The following is a 12,266-nucleotide window of genomic DNA, read 5'->3' on the forward strand; positions in this document are numbered from 1 at the left end:
TTGAGACAGAGTCTCAGTTGCGCTGGGGTTGAGTGCTGTGGTGTCACAGCTCACAGCAACCTCAAACTATGGGGCTCAAGCGTTCTCCTGCCTCAGCCTCCCAAGTAGCTGGGACTATAGGCACCTGCCACAATGCCCGACTATTTTTTGGTTGCAGCCATTATTGTTGTTTGGCAGGCCTGGGCTGGATTTGAACCCGCCAGCTCAGGTGTATGTGGCTGGCGCCTTAGCCACTTGAGCCACAGGTGCTGAGCCCTATCTGGACTTTATATTCTGTTCCATTGATCTATTTGTCTAACTTAATGCCAATATTATACTTTCTTGATTACTGTGCTTTAGTTTAGAATAAACCTTCAAGCAGGTAACATAGGTCATCTGATTTTATTTTTTGTTTTCAAAATTGTTTTAGCTATCTAGGTCTTTTTCGTTCCCATTTGAGTTTTAGAAACTGTCCATTTCTACATGAAAAACTTACTGGGATTTTGACTGGAATTGCATTAAGTCTATAGGTCAATTTGAAAAAATTGACATCTTAAGAATATTGTGTCTTTTAACCCATGAACACAGTATATCTTTTTTAAATGTAAATCTTCTTTAATTTCTCCCAAAATTGTTTTACAATTTTTAAGGTGTAGGTCTTGTATATATTTTGTCATATTTATCTCTAAGAGTTTTGTTTTTGTATTTCTTGATGCTTTTATAAATGGTATTTTAAAAATTTTCAGGTTCGAAAAAAATGTCAAGTTATGAATATTTATTGGTAACACATAGAATACAATTGATTTTTGTATATTGATCTTGCATCCTGCGATCTTACAAAACTCATTAACAATTCTAGCAGCTTTTTTGTAGATTCCATGGGATTTTCTATTATCATGTTGTGTGTGAATAAAAACAATGTTACTCCTTTCCAATCTAGAGGCTTTTTTTCATTGTTATTCCTTATGGGACTGGCTAGAACGCTAGTGTAAGGTAGAAGTGGCAAGAGCAGATATCCTTGTTTGTTCCTGAATTTAGGGGGAAAGCAGTCTTTTATTATGAAATGCGCTGTTAGCTATAATTCACAGATGCCTTTTATTAGGATGAGGAAGTTCCTTTCCATTCCTAGTTAGACGTTTTTTAAAAATCAGAAATGGGGTGGCGCCTGTGGCTCAGCAGGTAGGGCGCCAGCCCCATATACAGGGGATGGCGGGTTCAAACCCAGCCCCAGCCAGCTAAAACTGCAGTGGCAACTGCAACAAAAAGTAGCTGGGTGTTGTGGTGGGTGCCTGTAGTCCCAGCTACTCAGGAGGCTGAGGCAAGAGAATCGCTTAAGCCCAAGAGTTGGAAGTTGCTGTGAGCTGTGATGCTACAGCACTCTACTGAGGGCAACGGAATGAGACTGTCTCAAAAAAATTAATAATAATAAAAATAAAAATCAGAAATGAAATGTTGGATTTTGTCAAATGCTAGAACATCTCTCCAAAGTAGAAGACAAACCATGGCACCTCTCCTTTCCAACTAAGAAAAAGGGACATTTCTTGGTGGACTTTCCTGCATCTATGGAGATGGTTCTCCTTTTTGTTAATATGATGAATTACATTGATTTTGAAATGTTCTGGCAAGTCACTTCATCTCTTATAGCCTCATGGATTTTTCTATAAAACGGGACAATAATACTAATCTTAAATCATATTTATGAGACTAGAATGCTTTGGCATAGGAAAAATAGATGGCCCCCAAATTTGGCACATAACCTCGTAGGCATTCAACATAAAATCTCCAATGGTGTAGACCGCATTACAGGTATCTATATTAATATATCACCTTACCTACTGCTCCTCTCCCCCCTTTCTCCCGGCAGGGACCCTCTCAATTCCTCTCTGCCTTCTACTGCGTAATACAATGCCTCCCGACACTACGTAGGCACTCTATAAAAAATTCAATGAAAGGGCGGGTGCGGTGGCTCGATCCTGTAATCCTAGCACTCCGGGAGGCCGTGGAGGGTGAATTTCCTTAGCTTACAGGTTGCAGACCAGCCTAAGCCAGAGCGAGACCTCGTCTCTATAATAGCCGGGCGTTGTGGAGGGCGCCTGTAATCCCAGCTATTTGGGAGGCTGAAGCAAGAGAATCGCTTAGGACTAAGGGTTTGAGGTTGCTGTGAGCTGTGACACGACAGCACTCTACTAAGGGCGACACAGTGAGACTCTGTCTCAAAAAAAAGAAAATTTCAATTAAAGTATGAAGAAATGGGTCTCCCACCGCCACCTGCCCCGCCGGTGCAGCAGCAGCAGCAGCCACCACAGTTTCCAACTGAAGACACAGCCCAGATACCCACGCCTCCCTTAGCTGAATGCGGCGCAGCCTTGTCCCAGGCCTGACCAATCGGAGATCCCCTTCCGGGGCCCGTCCATTCCGAAGATGCTGACTTCCTGCCCCGGTCTCAGAAATTGACCAATAGACTGCTGAGTCGAGCTGTTAGTCCCGCCCCCATGTTGAAAACTGCCGCTCAGTAACGCTCCTTCGGGCACCCCGGCCCCGCCCCGCATCTGGCCAATTAGGACGTCGATGGAGGCCCCGCCCCCAGCCGCTGCGCTTGGCACCTAGGGACGCGTCTGGGGCTACGCAGCCTAGGGGCTTCCGAGGGGTGAGTTCGGGCGCTGGGGGGCCGGCTGGGGAGGAGGGGACCGGCAGGGAGCTCCGCGTGCACTCCCACGGAGGGCTCGGGGACCGTAGTGGAAGAAGAGGGGGCTGAGTGTCCCTTTCTCGGAGGTCCCGACCTGGCGGCCCCCTCTCTGCTTGTCCCTGTAGCTACCCCAGCGCCTCTGCGGAATGTCGCCTTCCGGCTGCTGCCTTTACTTTTCCAGAGCGCTGCTGGAGCCGATGCAGGGCGATGCAGGCTGAGCCCTTTAGCCCTCAGACGCTTGGACTGCAGAGGTGTGGCCCGGAGTCGCTAGGCCAGTTAAAAGTGCTCGGGCTGTTGGTCCTCGTAGTCTTGCAGCTCCTTGCGCCCCCACCTTGCGGTGGCACGGAGGGGGCAGGTGCAGTAGTCGCTTCTCTCTCCTCCAGGCTCTGAGGATCTCTGCGGGGCCGGGCGGGGGTGCTGGGAGGATGAGAAACTTTCCCACGCTCCTTCCCGCCCCGCACTTCCCGGGAAAGACTTTCTGACACCTTGGACCCTGGAACCAGATTTTGGTTCAGATTTTGGCTTTGCCACTTACTAGCTTCGTGACTTGGTTGCTTAATCTCTGAAATTTGGTTTCTTCATGTGTAAGAAGGAAGGAGGAAGGAAGGGAGGGCAGGAAAGAAGGAATGAGTCCTTTGGAAGGTTGTTTGGTGTTGGATTCCCAAGTTATAAAGCTTTTATTTGCATACTTGTGGTAATTGTTTTCTGCAAATTAAGCTAGTCTGATTTCATAGCTAAGGTTATTAAGGGAAATTATTCTCTTTGGGAAGATAAGGAAACACGTGCTGGGGCAGTGCCTGTGGCTCAGAGGAGTGGGGCGCTGACCCCATATGCCCATATGCCGGAGGTGGCAGGTTCAAATCCAGCCTCTGCCAAAAGCTGCAAAAAAATAAATAAATAAAAATAACCTTTATATCTGTGAATTAAAATCTCTAACATTTTCTAATTACAAAAGGTAAATCTAAAAGATATAACAGTTCACCTTTTCAAATAGGTATTTTATGCATAATTCAAATGTTGTTTTTAATACAAGAATTTAAAAATATTTAAATTTGGGCTTTATGGAAATATGGGCTTTTTGGAAACTTCCTTTCAGCTTTTTGAAATATGATAATGCATAATAGATCCAATTTCAAGCTGATAGGAAAACTGTGTATTTCCACTGTGTTTTTTTCAGGAATATAACTTGGGAAACAATTTCTTACACGTTATTTTTTGTATGTTACATTACAATTTTGTGCAAAGTTGGTACGATCTGATTATAAATTCTAATACATCTCTTTTATTCACAGAACTGTAAATGCTGGGGGAGGGGAAATGGTGAGCAGTTGTGCTCCCATACTTTATCCACGGGAGTGCTGCTTTTCTTCTTTTGTATAGTACATATCTGTATGAGAGTTTATTTGAAAAAAGGTATCCACCACCAAAGAAACATATAATTTCAGAACCATTTTACCAAACAATCTTTTGGCCATGAATTCATCTACAAAGTTTGTGCTTTTCTGACCTCAAGTTAATTTATTTGCCAAATTCTATTCCCAATGTAATTTTGAAATGGCTAAGTGATTTGATTATTTTATAAAAGTTTTTGGCAATGATGACATTAAGTGGAAATAGACAATATCAGAAAGAATTGAAATCTTCCCTTAAGTGCTGCTGATGAGTTGGTATATCCCACTGTCATTATTTATTTTAAGATTTTTTTTGAGGTAAGTTGTATTGTCCCAATTTCTATAGAAAAATTCTCGGATTTCCGTAAAACTGGTTTACTTAAAAATATCCAGAACTTTCCATCCAAGAAATCAGAGGACCAAAATACTTGGCTTATCTGTAACCACAAACCATGAAAGAATGGAATGTACCCTAACTTCTCAATAGCCACAAAGCTAAAAACTAATTCAAGATTCATTCCACTTTCTTAACTATTTTTACTTTCTTTGCATCCAAAGACCATATTCAGTATGTACTTTTTTAATGAGCATTCTTTTCTTAGAACAGTTCACTTTTGTTCCTAAAGCAGCAACCTGAGAAACCAGGATCATTCTAAATCCCCTGGACATAAAAAGAGCACAGCAGTTACTCATCCACATGAGTGCTAGAAATCAGCAAAAACTGTCAAGTCTCTAGAGCAGTGGTTTTCAACCCACAGGAACTGTATTAAAAGGCTACAGCATTAGGAAGGTTGAAAACCACTGCCCTAAAGAAAACACCAAGTTCCTTGGAGTCTGTTTGACACTGGAAGTTGACGCACATTGGATCTGAAAACACAGCCTTTTATATAATCAGATTGTTACCTACAGCCTAGGCATGGTCTCTTAAGCTATTAGAACAAACATATAGGCACCAATGTTCTAGCAGAGAGAGAGCTTTGGTCTCAAGGCAAATCTGGTACAGAACTAGTTTCAAGAAATATAGTTTAGAAGCTGTGCATACTTAAAAATGATTGCTAAAATTGGCCAATGTATAGGGACCAATGATAACAGCATGAAAGCTACTTAGCAGCTCATTACTGCAAACCAAATAAAAATGCCTAGGATCTGAATTAAGCTGGTAGCCAATGGATTAGAGAGGAAGGGATGTATAAACTGTAATAAAGAGATAAGCTGATGTGGGACAACTAACCATTCTGGTTTGTGTGGGACTGAGAAATTCCCCAAGATGCAGGACTTTCAGTTTGAAAACAGATAGGGCTGGACAAACTGTCTCTGAATGCCGGTTTTTAGAGCCGAAACTGGAAAAGTCCTGAGCACATAGGGACAAGTTGAACACCCAGCTCTACTTTCCTTCATTTTCTTTTAATGACCAAGCTGCTTCTTTCCTCGGCATCATTGCAGAAGCTTCCCTCTGCAAAAGACACAAACCTGTCTCTCTATGACACTCATTTACATCTGGAAAGCTTCAGATATTTCTATTCTAAATGCCACTAGGACATCCTGAGATGAATTAGAGAAAAAAATATATGTTATATTGATGAACAATGATACATATTACCATTGATTTCCACTAAAATCAATGCACACCAGAAGATGATGATCCAATATCTTTAAAATGCTGGAAAAGAGAAAAAAAACAAAAAAACAAAAACTAGAATTCTATACTCTGAAAAAGTATCCTTTAAAACTGAAAGTAAAATACATTTTTAAAAAATGAAGGCTAAAAAAATGTCACCAGAAGCTTTACATTTCAGGGAATGTTAAAGAAAATTCTTCAATCAGAAGTAAAATGATATAAAATTTTTAAAAAATTTAGAGATATCAAAAGAACAAAGAGCACAAAAATTGCAAACATGTAGGTAAACAAAAATCACTACTTTGGCCTTGCTTGTTAAAATCTTTTAAAGACAAATTACTATTTAAAGGAAAGTAATAAAAATGTATTTTGAGGTACTTCTAGTTACTTTTCAGAATGGGGAAAACTGGTGAGTGTGGCTCTCACTCTTATAACAAAAATTTAAAAAATAATAATTTGAAAATTTTCTATTTTTCTTTAACCCAATGGATAGCTGGTTTCCAAGCAATCAACCTGAGATCTCAAGGTAAGAAACTAAACTGAAGTCTAAAGGAAAACATGTGCTGCTAGAAGAGTGGAGACACAGCATTTGCTTACCTGGACCAGAACACTGTACAAGCAAACAAGAAGAATTCAACCAAAATATTTACCAAAGGATGTGTACATGAAAGGACGAAATTATAAGACATCCAAAATCAATACTCAAAAGTATCATCATTTATTTTTAGGCTCTTATCAATAGATCTTTCCAGGATTTTACAAATGAAGGTGAAGAAGGAAGACTGAGAAAGTCTCCCTTGTGGTGCAGGCCTGGGAAAAGGCGTGGCAACCACCATAAGAAAGCCAGAAACCTCTGCACTGGTTCTGCCCCACTATCTCCTATGCTGAAGAAAACCTTTAATCCCTGAAGAAGGGCACCACATTCTGTGGGGCCTTCAATCAGAGGTGAAAACTCATAGAAGGAAGAAGAGAACAGCAACAACATCTTCTACTTTGGGGGAGTTACTAAGGCCCCCACCATTACAGATTCCTTGCCACTAGGAGAAGTATAGGATTACTGACAAGCCTCATCCCTGAGATCCTGGCCCTTAGTACCCGCCTGAGACTCAGAGTGATCCCGGACAATAAGGGACACATGCCTGGCCTACTCTAATTCTGGGAGAGACAAATGGAAGACTCTGAGAACAGGTTCAAAGAGAAAATCCCCTTAATGAAATGGATCTCAACAGAAAGTAATGCTAAAATGTTTGGAAGGAATTTAGCAATATAAAACCCAAATCCAGATCAACTCCTGACTAGAATAACTAAAATCCCCACACTAAAGGTTTATCAAGACACAAGGTACGCTCATTTCTAGCTGTAAAGTCTACTTTGTACTCTACTGCTCTATGCAATGTGTCTTACAACTAAAAATTAAATATGCCACAAAGAAGCAACAGAACAAGATTTAGAAGTGATCAAGTTGGGAATTTAAAATAACAAATATTTTTTAACACCTGAATATTATTCCATAGTATACATATACGACAGCTTTTTAATCCATTTATATGTTGATGGGCAGTTGTATTGATTCCACAACTTAGTGATTATGAACTGAACTCTGAAGAACACTCTAATGAAAATATATTTATGGTAAAATGATTTTTGTTCTTCTGGGTAGATACCTAGTAATGGGATTGTGGGATCAAATGGAAGGTTTACTTCTAGTTTTTTAAGGATTCTCCATACTTCTTTCCATAGAACCTGTATTATTTTGCAATTCTACCAGTAGTGTAAAAGTGTTCCCTTCTCTCAACTTCCACACCAGTATCTGCAGCTTTGGGAATTTATGATGTAGGCCATTCTCACTGGGCTTAGGTGATATCTCAGGGTGGTTTTCATTTGCATTTCTCTAAAGATTAGAGACAATGAGAATTTTTTTTTTCTGTGTCTGTTGGCCATTTGTCTGTTTTCTTCAGTGAGGGTTCTGTTCACATCACTTGCCCACTTAAAAAAAATATGAAGCAGATTCTAGGAAGATGACCAACTGGTAGCAACCTCAACAAAGGCTCCCGACCAGAGGGAGAAAAACTGGGTGGAATCAGACTCTATGAAGCCAAAGGTGAGGAGCTGAGCCAAGAAAGAAGTTTGGCAAGCTGTAACTCCAAGGAAGAACATTTAAGAAAATAAATTATAGGTACAAAGCCTATTGACTAGAGGACAGGAGGCCTGCCACAGGCTATCTGTAAGAAAGCAGGAAAGAAAAGATCTCTCATTTTACCTTGCTGGAGAGAGCCACTAAGCACCAGTCTCTTTCTCCAGGGAGGTCCCACTTATGAACCTAGATGCCACCTCACCAGGGATAAAATTGAACAGTTATTTTCTCCCCACAAGTCTAAACTCCCATTCCATCTTCCCCCCCTTGCATGGCAGTCTGAAGTTTCACCCCCTGGAGAGTGCAAAGTGTTTGGTCTTTTCCTGAGAGATCTGGGCATAGTGTGGACCACCAACCATCAGGATGGAATTTGTGACTAATGGGTATTAAAGAGGGTGTGGGAAGAAAGGGACGCTTGGCTGGAGGAGCAGTCCCCTGGTTATGACTATGCCCAGCCATTGGTGGTGTTGACCCTTGGTTTGGGCTGTGTCTGGTGGGACAGAGTGCAAACCCCACAGTTCTGACAGCATTTACAGTGGGAATGTGATTGCCCCATGTGGATTGAGTTTGGCAGGCAGGGCTGGTCCCCAGCCCCTGCTGAGCCTGCAGGCAGAGGCTTATCAGACATGGACTGAGACCTTAGGGCAAGGACATGGTCCCCTGTCTCCAGCTGGGTGGTGAGCAGAGGCTTATAAGGTGAAGACTGAGACCTAAGGGCAGAGTGTGGTGCCCTGACTCTAACGAAGCCTGCGAACCGAGGCTTGCCAGACAGTGGACTGAGATTGTCAGGCAGGAGCAGGGTCCCCTGACTCCAACTGGTCTGGCAGGCAGAGGCTAGTTCAGTGTGGACTGAGACTGGTGGGCGGGGGCCTGGCCCCTGGCTCCAACTGGGCCTGTGAGCAGAGAAGCAGACAACAGTGTGGACTGAATCTGGTGGGCAGGGGCATGGATCCCTGGCTCCAATTGTACAGTTGGAAACCTTTGAATCTCTTTCTGTTGAGCAGGGTTTGCACTGAGACAATTTAATTGGAACTCATGTTTGAGGCTGTCTAGTCAAGGACATTCTGAGGCTGACCTTAAAAGTTCTGTATCAGAAAAGAACTGAAGGGTGGGGGCTGGGCACCACAGCTGTATCTCTTCATAGCCAAGATTTAAACCTAATACTGTGGCTTCTTAGGATAGGGTAGAGTTGGCTGATATCAAAACACAGCTAGCTTGCACTATCTCACCAAGTAGGTCCTCAGAGTCTCCAGCCAAAACTCTGAAAGGGGCCTTTGTAAGGCTGTAGGAGATAAGCCACAATTACAAAGCCTAGCACTTTGGTAAGGAGTTGTCTCTACTACCTGGGAACCCCAATTATTCAGTCTCACCTTATCAATTCTAATAACCAAATGGTGGAAAATAAACATGGTGAAAACCCAACAGAAGAACTCTGACAACATAAATAACTTGAGTAGATCAACCCCCCAAGAAATGACAAAGGAGATACAACTGAAGATGTTATGCACAGACAGATGGCAGCAATGTCAGAAATCCAATTCAGAATATGGATGGCAAATAAGATAAATAGAATGGAAGAAAAGATAGAAATTGAATTCTAAAGATTGTCTCAAGAAATTAATGAATTCAAAGACAAAGTCACCAAAGATAGAGACATAATGAGAAAGAAGATAGCAGAGCTCAAGAAAACAAAAAAGTTAGTTGAGGAGCTCCAAAATACAGTAGACTCCCCAGTAATAGAGTTGACCAGTCAGAAGAAAGGGTCTATGAAACTGAGGACAAAGCTTTTGAACATTCCCAAATGCTCAAAGAGGCAGACAAATGGAGTGCAAAAACTGATCATTCCCTGAAAGAGCTGTGGATCAATCCAAAAGATCAAACATTTGTCTTATAGGAATTCCCAAAGGAGAGGAGGATGGTCCTAAATGTACAGATGCTCTACTCCAAGAGATCTTGGAGGAGAATTTCCAAGCATTGCAAGAGATAAAGATAGTAGACATTCTCAGAACACCAGCAAGACTCAATCCAAATAAAACATCTCCTAGACACTCCTTTTGATTAACGTTGCCAAAGTTAAGATGAAGGAGAAGATTCTGCAAGCAGCCAGACTTAAGAAAAACATCACCTACAAAGAGAGAAATATCAGAATGACTGCAGATTTCCCAGCCAAAACATTTCAAGTCAGAAGAGGATGGTCAACAACCTTTAATCTCCTAAAACAAAACAACTTTTAGCCCAGGATCCTGTATCCAGCTATACTGAGTTTCATTTGTGATGGAGAAATTAAATGCTTCAAGGACATACAAATGTTGAAGAAATTTGCCGTAACTAAACCAGCTCTCCAGGATATTCTCAGACCCATCCTCCACAATGACCATCACAATGTTCTATCTCCAAAGTAAACTCACCCAGAAACTTTTGAACAAAACCCAACTTCCATAATGGTGAAAGGATTAAAAATGTCCATTGGACATCCAAAAATCATGATACCCCAAACACAACCAGACTTATGTATTCTCTCAATTAATGTGAATGGTTTACATTGCCCTCTAAAGAGGCACAGGCTGGATGACTGGCTACATAAACTCAGACTGGATATCTGCTGTATCCTAGAATCTCATCATACCTTAAAGGATAAAAATAGACTCAGGGTGAAGGGAAGGACTTTTACAATACAGGGCAAATGGAAACCAGAAAAAAGCACGGGTTGCAATTTTAGTTGAAGATACTATTGGCTTTAAATTGACAAAGATAAAGAAGGATAAGGACGGTCACTACATATTTGTCAAGGGAAACATCTAACATGAAGAGGTTTTGATAATTAACATTATTCACCCTATCAGAATGTTCCTCAACTTACAAAGCAAACCCTAATGGATATGAACAACTTGATATCTTCCTGCACTATAATAGTTGGATATTTTAACACCCCTTTGACACTTTTGGATCTCTCCTCCAAGAAGAAATTAAACAAAGAAATATTAGACTTAAATCTGACCCTAGAACAAATGGACTCCACAGACCTCTACAGAGCATTTCAACCTAATAAAACTAAATATACATTTTTCTCATCAGCCCACAGATCATCCTCTAAAATAGATCATATCCTAGGACATAAGTCCAACCTCAGAAAATAGAATAGAAATTATTCCTTGTAACTTCTTGGATCACCATGGAATGAATGTTGAACTAAAAAGCAACAGGAATCTTCAGACTCAAACAAAGTCATGAGAAACTAAATAATCTTAGGCTGAATGAAAGCTGGATCAAAGACAAGATTAAGAAGAAAATCGCCAAATTTTTGGAACAAAATGATAATGAAGACACAAATTATCAAAACTTGTGGGATAATATAAAGGAATTCCTAAGAAGGAAATTTATAGCATTGGAAGCCTTCATCAAGGAAACAGAAAGAGAGAAAGCCAATAACTTAATAGATCATCTCAAGTAACTGGAAAAGGAAGAACATTCCAACCCCAAACCCAGCAGAAGAAAATAAATAACCAAAATTAGGACAAAATTAAAAGAAATTGAAAACAAAAGAATCATTCAGAAGATCAAAAAAACAAAAAGTTGGTTTTTTGAAAAGATTAACAAAATTGATAAAATTTTGGCCAACTTAACCAGAAACAGAAAAATAAAATCTCTAATACCGTCTATCAGAAATGATAAAGGAGAAATAACAACAGAAATCTCAGAAATTCAAAAATCCTCAATGATTACTACAAAATCTTTATTCCCAGAAATATGAAAATCTGAAGGAAATGGACCAATACCTGGAAGCACACCACCTTCCTAGACTCAACCAGAAATAATTAGAAATCTTGAATAGACCTATATCAATCACTGAAATAGCATCAACAATATGAAATCACCCCAAAAAGAAAAGTCCGGGACCAGACAGCTTCACATTCGAATTCTATCAAACCTTTCAAGAGGAACTAGTACCTATATTATACAACTTTTTCCAAAGCATGGAAAAAGAAGAAATACTTCCCAACACATTCTATGAAGCAAAATCACCCCAATCCTTAAAGCAGGAAAGGCTCTAACAAAGAAAGAAAATTATAGGCCAATATTATTAATGAATATTGATGCAAAAATACTCAATAAGATCTTAGCAAACAGAATTCAACAACACATTAAAAAAATTATACACCACAATCAAGTTGGTTTTATTCCAGGATTACAGGGAAAACCACGCAAACATATGCAAATTTATACATATAATACATCACATCAATAAAATAAAAAACACAGATCATATGATTCTCTCAATTGACACAGAAAAAGCCTTTGATAATATCCAGTATCCTTTCATGATCAGAACACTTAAGAAAACATAGACGTATAGAAAGGAAATTTCTTAAACTGATAGAGGCCATCTACAGAAAACCCACAGCCAATATCATATTGAATGGTGTAAAATTGAAAACATTTCCATTCAGGTTAGGAATG

The 12,266-nt window shown here is 40.3% G+C and overlaps 1 protein-coding gene across 1 annotated transcript in view; it reads left to right on the forward strand.

The window, feature by feature from the left end:
* Nucleotides 1-2,575: 2,575 nt before the first annotated feature.
* Nucleotides 2,576-12,266, forward strand: part of MIIP (migration and invasion inhibitory protein) — a 20,032-nt gene continuing 10,341 nt past the window's right edge. Inside the window, exon 1 of the mRNA XM_003793286.3 lies at nucleotides 2,576-2,626. The gene's annotated coding sequence lies outside the window, so the exon portion shown is untranslated. The remainder of the gene's footprint in view (nucleotides 2,627-12,266) is intronic.

Source organism: Otolemur garnettii, unplaced genomic scaffold, assembly GCF_000181295.1.
Source record: "Otolemur garnettii isolate 467f Iridium unplaced genomic scaffold, OtoGar3 scaffold00067, whole genome shotgun sequence".
NCBI classification, from domain to species: Eukaryota; Metazoa; Chordata; class Mammalia; order Primates; family Galagidae; genus Otolemur; species Otolemur garnettii.